The 18,089-nt window shown below is 39.6% G+C and overlaps 3 long non-coding RNA genes across 4 annotated transcripts; all 3 read left to right on the plus strand.

The window, feature by feature from the left end:
* Positions 1-1,164: 1,164 nt before the first annotated feature.
* Positions 1,165-3,523, plus strand: LOC148715730 (uncharacterized). 2 transcript variants are annotated; one of them, XR_015995873.1, is made up of 3 exons: positions 1,165-2,139; positions 2,661-2,788; positions 2,884-3,523. It is a non-coding gene; the product is annotated as an uncharacterized LOC148715730 (long non-coding RNA). The 2 variants fall into 2 exon arrangements; XR_015995872.1 differs by having other exon boundaries at positions 1,165-2,788.
* Positions 3,524-5,531: 2,008 nt separating this feature from the next.
* On the plus strand, positions 5,532-10,285 carry LOC148715731 (uncharacterized). Its single transcript, XR_015995874.1, has 2 exons — positions 5,532-5,673; positions 9,992-10,285. It is a non-coding gene; the product is annotated as an uncharacterized LOC148715731 (long non-coding RNA).
* A 721-nt stretch (positions 10,286-11,006) lies between these two features.
* Positions 11,007-16,075, plus strand: LOC148715732 (uncharacterized). The gene is made up of 2 exons (XR_015995877.1): positions 11,007-11,621; positions 15,780-16,075. It is a non-coding gene; the product is annotated as an uncharacterized LOC148715732 (long non-coding RNA).
* The last annotated feature ends 2,014 nt before the right edge of the window (positions 16,076-18,089 follow it).

The following is an 18,089-nucleotide window of genomic DNA, read 5'->3' on the forward strand; positions in this document are numbered from 1 at the left end:
CTTCATTCCTATGGAGACTTTGCACCTTGACAGCTTTGCAAGGCCTACACTACTTGCATGGTAGGCTATTGCCTTTTATTTCAATTAACCCTTACCTGACGCTTAAGACTGCTCTTAAAGCAAGATATAGAGTTAGGGTTAGTTAGAAAAACAGCTAGGGTAACCTAAAACCTGGGTTTGACCCGGTTAAATCTTTGAAATTGCTCACTCTTTAGACAGGGATTCTAAGGGTGAATCTTTCAAATTGCTAACCCCTCAAAGGGTGATTTTTCCAAATCTCTCACCCTTCTAAGGGTGAATCTCTCAAATTGCTAACCCTTCAAAGGGTGAATTTTTCAAATCTCTCACCCTTCTAAGGGTGAATCTCTCTAACCCTTTACCCTTCTAATGGTGAATCTCTGAAAAACCCTAACCCTAACACCTAGCTAGCCCTCACCCCTAACTCAAACCCTAACCCTAACCCTAACCCTTACCTAAACCCTAACCCTAAACCCTAACCCTAACCCTAAAATCTAAACACTAACGCTTAGAAAAGCTTGCTATATGGAGCGATTCTATCCTAACCGCTCAAAGCTATCAGTGGGATTTTGGTTCATTACTGCACCACCCTTCGTTAATAGAGGTCAGATCTACACGATTTTTTCCGTAAGTTTCTTTTTCATGGACAAAAAGGGCCTGGGAAGAACTTTTAACGTCACGTGACGTGACCTAACTTCATTAGTTCTCTGAATATAGAAATCCAATAGGTTTATTTCAGTGCCTGCCATTGTTTTCGTTGTTTTATGTGTGTGTGTGTTCCGCTCTCCTTTTTAACCTTAAGTACTTTGTACCTAAATAACGCCAACAAACCTTTTTTCAGTTGTGTAAAATAGGAGAAGCCTGTAGCTCGCATAAGCCTCTTCGTTTCCCTAAAGGTTCCTCGCCTTATTCTAAATCTCCAGTTATTTACATCAATGTATAATCATTTCATTCATTTTGTCTCTACTGAGGTATCAAATATTACAATACTGGCAGAGACAAAGTACCTTATTATCACTTATTTTCGCGATACTTAATTTTCGTGATTTCAACAAATTCGCGAAATGAAAGTCCCGCGAATGAAAGGTGCCGCGAAAATTAAAGACGCCAAGTTTAGAGACCTTTATTTCAAGCTTACTCGTCAAAGTCGCAAATATTAAGTCCGCGAAATATTTTTGTTCCAAATATGCGAAAGTAAAGTGGCGCGAAAATAAGTGATAATAATAAGGCATGCAAGAAGACTTAGAAATCAAATGTATAAAAAACGGCTGACAAGCAAAAAATGTTATTTAACGTAGAGCGCATTCTTGTAATTATTCGTTAGTTTCTAATTTTTTTGCAATGGTTTAAATAGAAAAATTACGAAAACAAGGAAACATGATTGTGTGAACTGCCTTGACATGCGCTTCCCGACAAGGGCAGGAGGCTCGGGATGCTTGGGACTGGCTGGCCTTAATTGATTGGCAACAATGACGTAAATAAACGATAGCCGAGCGTAGGGGGTCATGGCTGTTAAAAAGCTACCGAAAAAAGCGGTATAAATTACAAAACACGAATGACTAAATGAATGTGGAACCCGACCTTAATCACACCATGCCTAAAAATATTTCCTTGTCAGTTTTTAGCCCCAGAAATATATCCCTCCCTGCCTATTAAATGTATGAAAGCGATCTTTGTATTTGTTTTTGCGCGATATTTGTACTACACAAGGCACCGCTGGATGATAATTCTCGTCACTCTCTGTAGTACAATTCTTGTGATGTTAGTGCAGAGAAGTTGGTAGAGGATGAACTCAGGATAATCCCCTAACAGATTTTTCCTTCATTCTCCGCGTCACATGTGTGCTCAATATGATATTGATCCTGTGACAAGAGAATTTCCTGGTCGGCTCATGGCTGCGAAAGGGTTAATTATTTCTCAACATTAACGGTTGCCAAGACCGCCTGCTGCTTGCGTTGCATTGCGTTGCCATTGGTTTTTTTGTAATCGGACGCTGTCACATCCCGACGCTGGTATATGAGCTTTGTTCGCGTCCCCATCACGTACAGTTGCGGTAGATTTCGTGTGGCTTTCAGTTTCGTCCACTCTGCACTAAACCTTGGGTTCAAGCTTCACCTATAGGTAAGTACCTTTTTCCCATTTTGTGTAGGCAATCTCACAGTTTTCTAGTTAGGGACGGAAGGGTGCCGTGAACGTTAATGTTCTAGGGCGGTGAACTGATTTGTATTAATCTAATTGAAAATGTGCTTAATTAACACTCGAGTGGACGCCTTCCGTTTAGCTTGAAGAGCCTCGAGGAGAAACTCTTTGATTTCAAAGGAGATCGCACGTTTGGCGCAGTTAATTTATTTATCATGAGTCTATCTGCTTTACTTTTCTAATGTACATTTTGCCGTTGCATTTCTACTGTCATGGGGCTTTCTGTACGTGTGTAATGGGAGCCTTGAGCGTCCCTAACGCCAGTGCGGTTGCGGTTGAAGCCGTTTAGCTTGAAGAGCCGAGAGGCTGTTTGTCAATCGGCTTCTTTTTCTTGAGTGAGGAACTCTTACTTTTCAAAGGAGATCGCATGTTTACACATTTTTCCATGCTTGTCCGGTTATTTTGCTTAATTTTTTGATTTCGTTTTCTTTTTTTTTTTCCAGTTTATCATCATTCAAATAACAACTTTGAACTTCATTCAGACAACATCTTTTAGATTATTGTAAGATATCACATAGCAAGATAAAGATGGCCAAAAGTTTTTCAGAAAATCCGAGGCCTGAGCAACTCCGTAAGTAATTTTTTTTGGGGCAAGAGGTACTTCGCAAAGTATTCGCAAATTTGGTAATGTGAAAACTAACTATTCCAATGTGTTTGATTGTTTAGAAACACGCTGTTTTATCTGTTTGGGTGAGGAAAGTCCTCTACAGCGGACCAGCTGCTGTAAGCAGCTTAGTCACTTTGAAAGCTGCTTGAAGGAATGGTTTAGAAGACAACTGGGAAAAAGAGAAGTCGTTTGTCCACACTGCAAGCAACCAGTCCCAACAGACACCTTACGAAGTCTAAACTTACACCTCAGACCAAGTGGCGCGTCAGGGAGATGGCAATCAGCAGAAAGTTGGGCTCGAGATACTGTGCGACAGTGGGATGAAACTACAGGCTATTGGGAAGACCCAGCGTTTTGTAGCATTATGGCGCACCGCCTTCCTGAGGGCGTGAACTTTTTTAGAGATCCAGAAGATCGTTTTTTTATCAATACCTTTGACATTTTAGAAGGCCGGCAAATTGAAATGTTTCTTGGATCTACGAAAAAAATGGCATTTCAGAGGCTACATTTTGCGTTAAATAATTTGGCAGCAAATTAAATTTAGTTGTATTTGTTACTTAAAAGAACTTGTGTACCGTATTTCTTTCATTTTCTTGGGCGCTCTACACTAGGGAGAGCACAGGTCCCAATCAAAAAAGAAGGTGTTCTTTTCTTTTTATTTTTCTAATAAAATAAGTATTATGTTGTGGGATAATATAATTGTTGATTGATTATTTGAGTGGGCGTGGGTAGTTTTATGTGTGTGTGTGTGTGTGTGTGTGTGTGTGTATGTAAACTCCTCGCAACCATTTTTCCAAAATAGAAAGTAAATAGCGAACTTCGCCGCATGTCAGCTTAGTTTAGTCATCCTTTCACGTCACTATATATATACTTTTTTTAAAGAAAAATTTTACGTTTCGAAGTGGAGATGAGTTCCCGTGACACTTCTGCGGTCTTTCCTTACACTTAGGTGGCACGGAAAGCCGTAAAAATCTTGAACAAAAGCTCATCTTTCAAACCGGCAGTCTAAATCCCACTGGGATCAATGAACGCTTTTCATTCCACTAATTTATTCATGTTTTTCTCGTTGCCATGCACTCACCAATAACGTAGCTCCATTTTCTGCCTTTAAAAGCACACACAACCCACAATTCCTCTATTCGCTCCGACGAAGGGCTAACGCTCGAAACGTCAGCTTTTGTAATCATTACGGTGGCGAATTTACCATTTCAACTTTGTTGATATATCCAAACTATCTCGTTACTCCCACCGACGCAGCCCCAAACAGTTTCTTTCGAAACGATCAGACTTTCTTTTAGACACGAAAGGCACTGACGTGTTATTGCGCAATTTTATTTTTCTGGGAAAAAAAAAACAAAAAAAAAACAGGTATAGGACAAAAACTAGTTGCGTAGATGATGTCCATTCGAATTTTGCGACCTCAAATACAAGTGGAAGTATTGCAGAGGAAATTGTTGACCACTTGCCTCTCTTTAGCCTTGTGTACGATCCACATTGTAGCCCCATTCCTGATGCAATTGACGTTATCAAAATTTCATTCCCTATCGATTGCTTGGCAATAACAAAGAAATTAAACCCTCAACCTAGCCCCAACTTAGCCTTAAGGTTAGACATAGAGTTGGGGTTAGCCGCACAAGTTTCACGGAAGCTTCCGTCGGCCTGACCCTAACCTTAAGGTTAGACACAAGTTTCACAGAAGCTTGCGTGAATAACGAAAACAGCTGAACCATAACCCTAAAATCTAAATAATTCGGATATATCAACAAAGCTGAAATGGTAAATTGGCCACCGTAACGATTACAAAAGCTGACTTTTCGAGCGGTGGCCAATTTACCATTTCAACTTTGTTGATATATCCAAATTATCTCGTTACTCCCACCGACGCAGCCCCAAACAGTTTCTTTCGAAACGATCAGACTTTCTTTTAGACACGAAAGGCACTGACGTGTTATTGCGCAATTTTATTTTTCTGGGAAAAAAGAAACAGGTATAGGACAAAAACTAGTTGCGTAGATGATGTCCATTCGAATTTTGCGACCTCAAATACAAGTGGAAGTATTGCAGAGGAAATTGTTGACCACTTGCCTCTCTTTAGCCTTGTGTACGATCCACATTGTAGCCCCATTCCTGATGCAATTGACGTTATCAAAATTTCATTCCCTATCGATTGCTTGGCAATAACAAAGAAATTAAACCCTCAACCTAGCCCTAACTTAGCCTTAAGGTTAGACATAGAGTTGGGGTTAGCCGCACAAGTTTCACGGAAGCTTCCGTCGGCCTGACCCTAACCTTAAGGTTAGACACAAGTTTCACAGAAGCTTGCGTGAATAACGAAAACAGCTGAACCATAACCCTAAAATCTAAATAATTCGGATATATCAACAAAGCTGAAATGGTAAATTGGCCACCGTAACGATTACAAAAGCTGACTTTTCGAGCGGTGGCCAATTTACCATTTCAACTTTGTTAATATATCCAAATTATTTCGTTACCCCCACCGACGCAGCCCCTAACAGTTTCTTTAGAAACTACCAGCCTAAAATCTAAACACTAACGCTTACAACGAATTTGTATATGGGGCGATTCTACCGCTCAAAGCTACCAGTGGGATTTTGGTTCAACACTGCACCATGGTCGTTCCGTGAAGAGAGGACACTCCATTACGACACCTCCCGTGACTTTTTTCCTAGAGGAAAAGGGCCTGGGAAGAGCTTTTGAGGTCACGCGCCTGGTACTTTTAAATACCAGAGCTGCCATATTTTATAGTATTCGAAGTGTTGGCGTCTTTCCTTCAAGTCTTTTCTTATTTCCTTCGCTTGAAAACAGATCAGATGTGTGGAGAGAAAGAGGTAAGCTCATTTTCTATCTTTAGTTACAAAACACCAGGCAAATGTCGCTTGACCATCCGTTGGTTGGCCACCATCGAACCGCGCGCGCTCGTCGGAAACCATTATTTTTCTCTCGCGGATGGCTTTCCGACGTTCTTCACTTGCAAGAATCCTTCCAATACTCGTCTCTAGGGTGAATTGAGCGGAATATTTGCCCATTGACCGCAACCTGAAGAATGAACTTCTCTTGAGTCGCGGTGTTAACCATAGTTTTCCAAGTGCCTTGCTTATTTTTGGCGAATGTTTTGACTGTGGCGTGGATGATTCCAAATGGCTTGCTGCAGTTTGCGAAACGGAACGAAATGAAAATCTGTGATTTGCAAAAGAGAAATCTGCTAAAAAAAGAAAAAGAAAATCGTACACAAGCCTGAAGCTCAAGAGAATCAAAGCGCTTGGGTCAGTTGCGACATTTTCAACGCGACGCGTAGAATTTTCTGTTCGAATCATTTTTTTGAACTTACATTTCTAAACCATTGCAAGGTTCTTCTGTATTTCTGCGTAGTAAAATTGTTATAAGAAAGAGCTGCATTTTGGAAGAAATGTATGTTATCTGCAAGATGACCTTTGTGTCGATAGGTCCATTGAATGGAATATTAAATTTACCATCATGATAGTTTGTTCGAGTTTTTGGAACATAAATAGTATTCCTAGCTGCACAGCGAGTTTTAACATTATGCTTATCTGAAGTTTTAATAAGAAACGCGTCAAAAACCTTTGTTAATTCGCCGATCAAGAATTGATGCATGAGGTAAAGAGTTTGAAGTTTGATATGATCCTGAAGTTTTAGAAGCTTAAGTTGAAAAAGGTAATCAGACCAACCACTTTCTTTGGTATTCTTTGGAGTGGTTTCATATTAGGATCATAGGTGTTACCCCAGACTATACAACAGTATGAAAAGAAAAAAGGAAGAATGATGGCATGGTGCAATTGAACTAAGGTTAATTTTTGACATGCAGATAGTGCCTAATTTTGTAAAGAACAATGCCTCGTAGATAATTTTGGCCAAAGTTGTTAAAATGTTCTTTCTAACTAAGACATCTGACAGCCTATGAGAATTTCCAAGTACTGAACACTTTTATGTTCATTAATTGCTCTGCCATCGATTTCAATTTTCATAGAGTAATTCAATTTTTTCTGGCAAGGATGGAATATTACAAAATGTGTGTGTGTGTGTGTGTGTGTGTGTGTTTTTTTCTATCAATATTAAGAGATAGTTTGTTTAAGCACAAAGCCATGTATTAATTTCACCGAGTTGCTTAATGACCGTTTCCTCAAGATGCTGTAAATCTTTATCAGAATAAAACAGATTTGAGTCGTCTGCGAACAGATGAAAATCACAAGTGGATGAAGAATTTACGAAATCACTGATATACATATCTACTCATTGGTATACTCCAATTATTGTATTTGGGTTTTGTGGGACTGAATTTTCAATAAAAAAAAAAAGCACAGAAAAATTCATTTGAGGCAGGTGAATGTGGGGCTACAAAATTCATGGAAGAATCTAGGGAAAATAAGAAAGGTGCATAACAAGATAAGGACACAATTAACAATATTCCAATAAATCGCATGTTGGGTAGTACTCTGAAGTAACGTTACACTAAGACTGCTAATAATTTTTAACCCAATAAGATTCACAATTTGACCTGGAGGTTTGGTCTGACAGAAAGTTCAATTAAGAGACGACAAGTGTCACCAAGATAGGTTTCAGGAAAAGTCATCGGAGACATGACTTAAACAATGTACGGGCAAGCGCATGGTGGTATATCCTATAATTTAAAGTAGCGGAATCTGTCAAATTTTCTCATTATGGATGTTGTTGTTTCATGCCAGTGTGTTTCCCAAATTCAAGCTACGTGGAGACATGAAATGAAAAGGTCAACTCCACGCCATCCTGCAAATGGTCGACGTGACGTGCTATCAAAATTCGTCCTTCTGCCGAAATCTTACTCAGCAATGAAATTTTGTCAGTGTCTGTCAATGTACCTAAAAACAATTGAAGCTTCTGTTTATTTTGGTCAGCTACTATGTGTATCAATCAGCACAACCTACTTTAATTTGTGTAAATCTGATTGGTTTCTAGTGTGATCTATTGTTGCTGAGCCTACAAGTGGTTTACATTTGGACTTGATAGGGTAAAGACTTTTGCACTAGGGATGCATGAAAAAGACACCCGGCTGTCTTCCGCCGGTCAAGAGTGTAATTTTTCACGTATGTGCGCGTTATAGTCTGCCCAATAAGGGCCTGGTACACATGTATTGTTGCAAGGTATTTTTATCAGTTACATGTATTGTCTTTCGTGTTTTATCCATCGCTCCTTTTAATTTGTCCGTGACCTTGAGTACGGCTCGTCGGGTAGAGCAGTTCTATCGGAAGCCAAATTGATATTCGCGTAGAATTTCCTTTTTTTTTTTTTTTTCTAGGAAGGAATAGAGTTGGTCATGTTCCAAGCTCCAGAGAATACCGATTTCAACCTTTTGTCGTGTGTAAATTTTTAGGACACCTACACTATAACATCAGAAAATAGTAGTGGAGTTACACTGCTTAAAGGCCTTTTTCAAAACTGATGTTTTCAAGTTTTCTCTCCTCAATCATATTGTAGGCCGAGCTGTGGAATTGCCTACCACTAGATGTCAGAACAATTGAACATTTCTCATCGTTTAAAAACAGCATTAACAAGTTTTCTCTTAATTAACTTGATGTAAACAAGGATAGATTTTTGTAGTTGATCAATGTATCTTTGGTCAATTCCACGTTGCGGACGTGACATTTAGAGGCGAAATTTGAGTATTAAATGTCTCCTAAAGCCAGATCCGAACTATTTGAATTGTAATGAGTCGTGTCATAAAATTACCCCTGAAGTACCTTTTTATTTTGCCAATGTTCAGGAAAGAGCTTTTCATTCACCACTAATAATGTTCAGAGTAATGCCACTGAAGTAAAAATGCTGTTTTTATTGCTTTTATCTGTAAATTGGGAAATAAATAACAAATCACATATAAAAACTCTGACGATCTAGCCCATTTTGGGCATCAAAGGGCATTTTTACTTTGGAAAATTGTAAAAAAATTGATAGCCTTACATATATCATAATATGTCTATAACTATCATTTGTGTCACTAAATATCCACGTATCTTCTCATGTTTGAAAAGTTTATGAGGTTTTCTGGGTTTTTACAAATGTGTCAAGCTGGGGTATCAAAATTATCATAACACTTAACCATAAGAGCAGCATAAATAAGACCTGAAACAGTTGACAACCTAGACAGAAATTAAATAAATGTTGCTCTGAATCATACCCTGGAGGTCGTGTCAGCAACACCTTTTATGTCTTTGTGTCTTTTATGTCTTTGTCTTTTGTCTGAGGCATCAAATGTTTGATAATTTTTTTCTTTTGCCATTGAAAGGCCCATCCTAGTGAGTAGTTAAGATCTCAAAATCTGATTCATAGCAATCAATTTCTTTGAGATATGGCAATTTAGATATTGGTATGTAAAATGGCTTATTCGGTTAATAAAAAACCCTAAAAAACAATGGCGTCACACACCCTGGGCGTGACCAATACTGCCAGGGTAGATTTGGATTCTTATAGAACTATGTATAAGCTTTCATTAGAAATAAGTTTGGCTCTCATATTTTGAATTGGAAAATCTGTCAAATTCTCATGTCTCATATGGAATAGCCCCTTTGTTTTTTTGTTTTGTTTTGTTTTCTTTTTTCTTTAACCAAGGCAGTGTATTTTAACAAGGAATCATCCTGTCCGCTTTGAACTGGCCTAATCATGGAGAGGTTGCGATTTTTCCTTCTTTTCATTTATCTTAATTGTTCATTTGTCTACAACTTCACTAGGGAGATCTCCTTAAATTGATTCTCCTTACTGTCTGCCATAGAGTTCTCATGATGTCGGTTTGGAGAATTTTGTATTGCATCAACCTGAAACCCCCTGATTGATGATTTCATCTATTCTCAGTACTTCTCTGCTAGCTATTGTAAGGAGAAATTCTGTCTTGGTCACTTACGGGAGTCAAAGGACAAAAATCCAGCCAGGAGAAGATTTCCTGTATTTAAGGGGGTTGCCCACATGATTCCCTAGGGAGCTGGCAAGTGTAGGGCTTACACGTTGAAAATATTGATGAAGCCAGCAGCAATATCCAAAGTTTTTCGTATGGAATTGATTGTCGGGCCGGACTACCCTTTAGTGCTGGGATGAACGAGTGTTGCGATCGATTTCCACATTGATCTCATGTTGACCTATGATTTTCTTGTCCTCTTTACACAGTACACGGTGGAGCATTTGTCGACGGAATGAGGTGGTTGCAAAGCTTGAAAGGTAGTGCGGAGCCAAGAATAGTATTTTTTTGAGGGAGCAAGAAGAACTAATGACAGTTGTATATGTGTATGTGTGTGTGTGCGTGCGCGCATAGTAATTTTAGATATGTTTGTATTTATATTTATAAATTTGGCTGTATTTTACTCGGATATACTAGCTCTCTCGAGCTACACTAAATCCAAGTTTAAATAAAGTGATACGTATGCATGCATGCATGTATGTGTGGAAGTTTCAGTGTGAGAATTGTCGTTTCGCCGTTGCTGTTTCCTCAGTTACGAGCAGCCCTGATTCAAATTTGCATGGGCCCCTGACCTTCTTTGCAGATCTGCGGTGAATGCATGCGGGAACCATGGCAAATGTGCGCCTGTCGTCTGATCTGGACCCGCTGGTTTGAAAGGCATTTAGCCCTAGTGCAGGATTCAAAGTTGCACTGGTCCTTGATTTCTGTCGAAATGTTTAAGCGCCTATTATAGTGGGGCTTGTGTTTTGCTCGGGTGTTAGAGGAAACTAAGCACGAAGATGTACTCCCTGTGTTCAAACTGCACGCAGAGCTAAATCAAAAATTGTGTTGCCTCCCCTGACCAAGAGAGAATTTCTCCCTACAATATCGATACGTTATCAAGGGGACAAGTGATGAGAATAACGAAAGGTATTAGTTTAGGGGATTGCTAGTCGCTTCCAGCTCCAAATTCTCGGAACTGACATGGCGAGAATTGTATGGCAGACAGTAATCGTAGTCAGGTTGAGGACACGGACACTCTCACGGCAACTCCACCGATGAGAACCTGACTTGAAATTTCAGTCTAAGTAGGTTGTCGTGTGAGGGGGGCTTCAAATGCAACTCTCGGCTCGACGGGTTCTAAATGACAAGCAAAACTCGCCTGCGAGAACGGGAGACGAGGAAAAGGTGCTGATGATGCGCTCTTGACCCCGAAACTCCCAAGATGTGATTGTCAAGTGTCCCCTCTAGCCGCTAGACATTTCCTTGTAGACAGGTTATGGGAATTGGGTGCCCGATCGAGGCGACATCATCTACCTGACGAGTTTGAGTATTCTCATTAGCTGTTTGTTGGATCGTGCATGAATATTATAGGGAGAAGTAACAGTTCAATCACTTCTGGCAGTTTAATTAGAGAGGAGGTTGAGATATGCTTAGCCTCCAAGTTCCGTGTCGATAGGAGATGTATGGTTCGATTACTTTTTAATTTTAATTTTTATTTTTCGGCTGTCCTCCCTCGCGTGGGTTCGGGTAGATTCTTGGGAAATGTGCGCTTGCCCAAAGTCCATCATCTCTCCACTACGAGAGTCCAGCCATGGAAATCCTCCAAATATGGTCAACCATTGTTCTGGCGCAGAATTCTGCGCCAGAACAATGGGACGATAGCTGGACCAGAGAACTGGACCGAGAAAATGGCGGCCAACCAGCCAGGAACGTTTCACTTCTGGCCGAGAATAGCTTTTTTTATTTCTTAACCAGTATGCGACTCCAACTGCAAAGTCGGACGGACATTCCGAGGAATTTCTGGACTCACTGGAGTACTTGTGGATGAAACGAGGTGTTTCAAGAAAAGCTTGAAAGGTAAGTAACTGCTGTTTCATTTTTGTGCCTGCAAGGCTCTCTGTTTGGTAGCATTTCCAGCATGGACGTGGTAGTGAGTTTTGTAGGTACTGCAAAGGCAACAGAGTTGACCAGTTAAGGGATTTTCGAATGCCCTATGCAGTTTGTGAAACGGAACGAAATGAAAATCTGTGATTTGCAAAAGAGAAATCTGCTAGAAAAAGAAAAAGAAAATCGTACACTAGCCTGAAGCTCAAGAAAAATCAAAGCGCTTGGGTCAGTTGCGACATTTTCAACGCGACGCGTAGAATTTTCTGTTCGAATCATTTTTTTGAACTTACATTTCTAAACCATTGCAAGGTTCTTCTGTATTTCTGCGTAGTAAAATTGTTATAAGAAAGAGCTGCATTTTGGAAGAAATGTATGTTATCTGCAAGATGACCTTTGTGTCGATAGGTCCATTGAATGGAATATTAAATTTACCATCATGATAGTTTGTTCGAGTTTTTGGAACATAAATAGTATTCCTAGTTGCACAGCGAGTTTTAACATTATGCTTATCTGAAGTTTTAATAAGGAACGAGTCATAAAGCTTTGTTAATTTGCCGATCAAGAATTGGTGCATGAGGTAAAGAGTTTGAAGTTTGATATGATCCTGAAGTTTTAGAGGTTTAAGTTGAAAAAACAAAGTACTTCTACGAGTATAAAAATCAGAGTAGGTAATCAGACGAACCATTTTCTTTGGTATTCTCTGGACTGGTTTCATATTAGGGTCATAGGTGTTACCCCAGACTATACAACAGTATGAAAAGAAAAAAGGAAGAATGATGGCATGGTGTAATCGAACTAAAGTTAATCTTTGACATGCAGATAATGCCCAATGTTGTAAAGAACAATGCGTCGTAGATAATTTTGTCCAAAGTTGTTAAAATGTTCTTTCTAACTAAGACAGCTGATAGCCTATGAGAATTTCCAAGTACTGAACACTTTTATGCTCATTAATTGCTTTGCCATCTATTTCAATTTTCATAGAGTAATTCAATTTTTTCTGGTAAGGATGGAATATTACAAAATGTGTGTGTGTGTGTGTTTTTTTTTCTATCAATATTAAGAGATAGTTTGTTTAAGCACAAAGCCATGTATTAATTTCACCGAGTTGCTTAATGACCGTTTCCTCAAGATGCTGTAAATCTTTATCAGAATAAAACAGATTTGAGTCATCTGCGAACAGATGAAAATCACAAGTGGATGAAGAATTTACGAAATCACCGATATACATATCTACTCATTGGTATACTCCAATTATTGTATTTGGGTTTTGTGGGACTGAATTTTCAATAAAAAAAAAAGCACAGAAAAATTCATTTGAGGCAGGTGAATGTGGGGTTACAAAATTCATGGAAGAATCTAGGGAAAATAAGAAAGGTGCATAACAAGATAAGGACACAATTAACAATATTCCAATGAATCGCATGTTGGGTAGTACTCTGAAGTAACGTTACACTAAGACTGCTAATAATTTTTAACCCAATAAGATTCACAATTTGACCTGGATGTTTTGTTCTGACAGAAAGTTCAATTAAGAGACGACAAGTGTCACCAAGATAGGTTTCAGGAAAAGTCATCGGAGACGTGACTTAAACAATGTACGGGCAGGCGCATGGTGGTATATCCTATAATTTAAAGTAGCAGAATCTGTCAAATTTTCTCATTATGGATGTTGTTGTTTCATGCCAGTGTGTTTCCCAAATTCAAGCTACGTGGAGACATGAAATGAGAAGGTCAACTCCACGCCATCCTGCGAATGGTCGACGTGACGTGCGATCAAAATTCGTGCCTCTGCCGAAATCTTACTCGGCAATGAAATTTTGTCAGTGTCTGTCAATGTACCTAAAAACAATTGAAGCGTCTGTTTATTTTGGTCAGCTACTATGTGTATCAATCAGCACAACCTACTTTAATTTGTGTAAATCTGATTGGTTTCTAGTCTGATCTATTGTTGCTGAGCCTACAAGTGGTTTACATTTGGACTTGATAGAGTAAAGGCTTTTGCACTAGGGATGCATGAAAAAGACACCCGGCTGTCTTCCGCCGGTCAAGAGTGTAATTTTTCACGTATGTGCGCGTTGTAGTCTGCCCAGTAAGGGCCTGGTACACATGTATTGTTGCAAGGTATTTTTATCAGTTACATGTATTGTCTTTCGTGTTTTATCCATCGCTCCTTTTAATTTGTCCGTGACCTTGAGTACGGCTCGTCGGGTAGGGCGGTTCTATCGGAAGCCAAATTGATATTCGCGTAGAATTTCCTTTTTTTTCTTTTTTTCTAGGAAGGAATAGAGTTGGTCATGTTCCAAGCTCCAGAGAATACCGATTTCAACCTTCTGTCGTGTGTAAATTTTTAGGACACCTACACTATAACATCAGAAAATAGTAGTGGAGTTACACTGCTTAAAGGCCTTTTTCAAAACTGATGTTTTCAAGTTTTCTCTCCTCAATCATATTGTAGGCCGAGCTGTGGAATTGCCTACCACTAGATGTCAGAACAATTGAACATTTCTCATCATTTAAAAACAGCATTAACAAGTTTTCTCTTAATTAACTTGACGTAAACAAGGATAGATTTTTGTAGTTGATCAATGTATCTTTGGTCAATTCTACGTTGCGGACGTGACATTTAGAGGCGAAATTTGAGTATTAAATGTCTCCTAAAGCCAGATCCGAACTATTTGAATTGTAATGAGTCGTGTCATAAAATTACCCCTGAAGTACCTTTTTATTTTGCCAATGTTCAGGAAAGAGCTTTTCATTCACCACTAATAATGTTCAGAGTAATGCCACTGAAGTAAAAATGCTGTTTTTATTGCTTTTATCTGTAAATTGGGAAATAAATAACAAATAACATATAAAAACTCTGACGATCTAGCCCATTTTGGGCATCAAAGGCCATTTATACTTTAGAAAATTGTAAAAAAATTGATAGCCTTACATATATCATAATATGTCTATAACTATCATTTGTGTCACTAAATATCTACGTATCTTCTCATGTTTGAAAAGTTTATGAGGTTTTCTGGGTTTTTACAAATGTGTCAAGCTGGGGTATCAAAATTACCATAATACTCAACCATAAGAGCAGCATAAATAAGACCTGAAACAGTTGACAACCTAGACAGAAATTAGATAAATGTTGCTCTGAATCATACCCTGGAGGTCGTGTCCGCAACACCTTTTGTGTCTTTGTGTCTTTTATGTCTTTGTCTTTTGTCTGAGGCATCAAATGTTTGAGAATTTTTTTTTTTTGCCATTGAAAGGCCCATCCTAGTGAGTAGTTAAGATCTCAAAGTCTGATTCATAGCAATCAATTTCTTTGAGATATGGCAATTTAGATATTGGTATGTAAAATGGCTTATTCGGTTAATAAAAAACCCTAAAAAACAATGGCGTCACACACCCTGGGCGTGACCAATACTGCCAGTGTAGATTTGGATTCTTATAGAACTATGTATAAGCTTTCATTAGAAATAAGTTTGGCTCTCATATTTTGAATTGGAAAATCTGTCAAATTCTCATGTCTCATATGGAATAGCCCCCTTATGTTTTTTTTTTTCTTTTCTTTTTTCTTTAACCGAGGCAGTGTATTTTAACAAGGAATCATCCTGTCCGCTTTGAACTGGCCTAATCATGGAGAGGTTGCGATTTTTCCTTCTTTTCATTTATCTTAATTGTTCATTTGTCTACAACTTCACTAGGGAGATCTCCTTAAATTGATTCTCCTTACTGTCTGCCATAGAGTTCTCATGATGTCGGTTTGGAGAATTTTGTATTGCATCAACCTGAAACCCCCTGATTGATGATTTCATCTATTCTCAGTACTTCTCTGCTAGCTATTGTAAGGAGAAATTCTGTCTTGGTCACTTACGGGAGTCAAAGGACAAAAATCCAGCCAGGAGAAGATTTCCTGTATTTAAGGGGGTTGCCCACATGATTCCCTAGGGAGCTGGCAAGTGTAGGGCTTACACGTTGAAAATATTGATGAAGCCAGCAGCAATATCCAAAGTTTTTCGTATGGAATTGATTGTCGGGCCGGATTACCCTTTAGTGCTGGGATGAACGAGTGTTGCGATCGATTTCCACAATGATCTCATGTTGACCTATGATTTTCTTGTCCTCTTTACACAGTACACGGTGGAGCATTTGTCGACGGAATGAGGTGGTTGCAAAGCTTGAAAGGTAGTGCGGAGCCAAGAATAGTATTTTTTTGAGGGAGCAAGAAGAACTAATGACAGTTGTATATATATGTATGTGTGTGTGTGCGTGCGCGCGTAGTAATTTTAGATATGTTTGTACTTATATTTATAAATTTGGCTGTATTTTACTCGGATATACTAGCTCTCTCGAGCTACACTAAATCCAAGTTTAAATAAAGTGATACGTATGCATGCATGCATGTATGTGTGGAAGTTTCAGTGTGAGAATTGTCGTTTCGCCGTTGCTGTTTCCTCAGTTACGAGCAGCCCTGATTCAAATTTGCATGGGCCCCTGACCTTCTTTGCAGGTCTGCGGTGAATGCGTGCGGGAACCATGGCAAATGTGCGTCTGTCGTCTGATCTGGACCCGCTGGTTTGAAAGGCATTTAGCCCTAGTGCAGGATTCAAAGTTGCACTGGTCCTTGATCTCTGTCGAAATGTTTAAGCGCCTATTATAGTGGGGCTTGTGTTCTGCTCGGGTGTTAGAGGAAACTAAGCACGAAGATGTACTCGCTGTGTTCAAACTGCACGCAGAGCTAAATCAAAAATTGTGTTGCCTCCCCTGACCAAGAGAGAATTTCTCCCTACGATATCGATACATTATCAAGGCGACAAGTGATGAGAATAAAGGAAGGTATTAGTTTAGGGGATTGCTAGTCGCTTCCAGCTCCAAATTCTCGGAACTGACATGGTGAGAATTGTATGGCAGACAGTAATCGTAGTCAGGTTGAGGACACGGACACTCTCACGGCAACTCCACCGATGAGAACCTGGCTTGAAATTTCAGTCTAAGTAGGTTGTCGTGTGAGGGGGGCTTCAAATGCAACTCTCAGCCCGACCGGTTCTAAATGACAAGCAAAACTCGCCTGCGAGAACGGGAGACGAGGAAAAGGTGCTGATGACGCGCTCTTGACCCCGAAACTCCCAAGATGTGATTGTCAAGTGTCCCCTCTAGCTGCCAGACATTTCCTTGTAGACAGGTTATGGGAATTGGGTGCGCGATCGAGGGGACATCATCTACCTGACGAGTTTGAGTATTCTCATTAGCTGTTTGTTGGATCGTGCATGAATATTATAGGGAGAAGTAACAGTTCAATCACTTCTGGCAGTTTAATTAGAGAGGAGGTTGAGATATGCTTGGCCTCCAAGTTCCGTGTCGATAGAGGATGTATGGTTCGATTACTTTTTAATTTTTATTTTTATTTTTCGGCTGTCCTCCCTCGCGTGGGTTCGGGTAGATTCTTGGGAAATGTGCGCTTGCCCAAAGTCCATCATCTCTCCACTACGAGAGTCCAGCCATGGAAATCCTCCAAATATGGTCAACCATTGTTCTGGCGCAGAATTCTGCGCCAGAACAATGGGACGATAGCTAGACTAGAGAACTGGACCGAGAAAATGGCGGCCAACCAGCCAGGAACCTTTCATTTTTCGCTGAGAATAGCTTTTTTTATTTCTTAACCAGTATGCGACTCCAACTTCAAAGTCGGACGGGCATTCCGAGGAATTTCTGGACATTGTTGTACTTGTGGATGAAACGAGGTGTTTCAAGAAAAGCTTGAAAGGTGAGTAACTGCTGGTTCATTGTTGGGTCGGCAAGGCTTTTTGGTAGCATGTCCAGCATGGACATGGTAATGATTTTTGTAGGTACGGCAAAGCCGACAGAGTAGACCAGTTAAGGGATTTTTTCGAATGCCCTATGAAGCAATCTTTTTCTTTTTTTTTTTTTTTTTTTTTTCCTCGATGTTCAAGAGTGTTTTGCAAGTTTTCCACCTCGAGACAGGGGCACTGGTTTTTAAATCCTTGCAAATGACTTTGAGGGTAGTGATGATCGATGGTGATGATCTCAGCAATGGCCCCAACAAGTTTAATAATAGTGATGCAAAAAGCGAGGGGGAAAAAAAAGACAAAACAAAAACAAAACAAAACAAAACAGTCCTTGGACTTTGGAAAGTGCCCACGATACAGACCAGTACTAATGAGAGCACTATTTGCCACAAAAACACAAACTCGTTTTATTGCCTTTCCACTTACGAGTTATTGTACAGCTGCCACGAAATCTAGAACTTGTTGAGTTAGAAGTCTTTGCCTGACAAAATCACTACCCAAATGTCAACAGTCGATAAAAGAGAGCCAAATTCCTTTTTGCTACCTCTAAGGCCTCTTTTTCCAATTTCTGTCGGTGTGGGAAGAATATTTTCCTCTAATATCAAACATTGCAACTACAGTAAAAACCCGCGTGTAA

Source organism: Stylophora pistillata, unplaced genomic scaffold (assembly GCF_964205215.1).
Source record: "Stylophora pistillata unplaced genomic scaffold, jaStyPist1.2 SCAFFOLD_551, whole genome shotgun sequence".
Classification (NCBI taxonomy): domain Eukaryota; kingdom Metazoa; phylum Cnidaria; class Anthozoa; order Scleractinia; family Pocilloporidae; genus Stylophora; species Stylophora pistillata.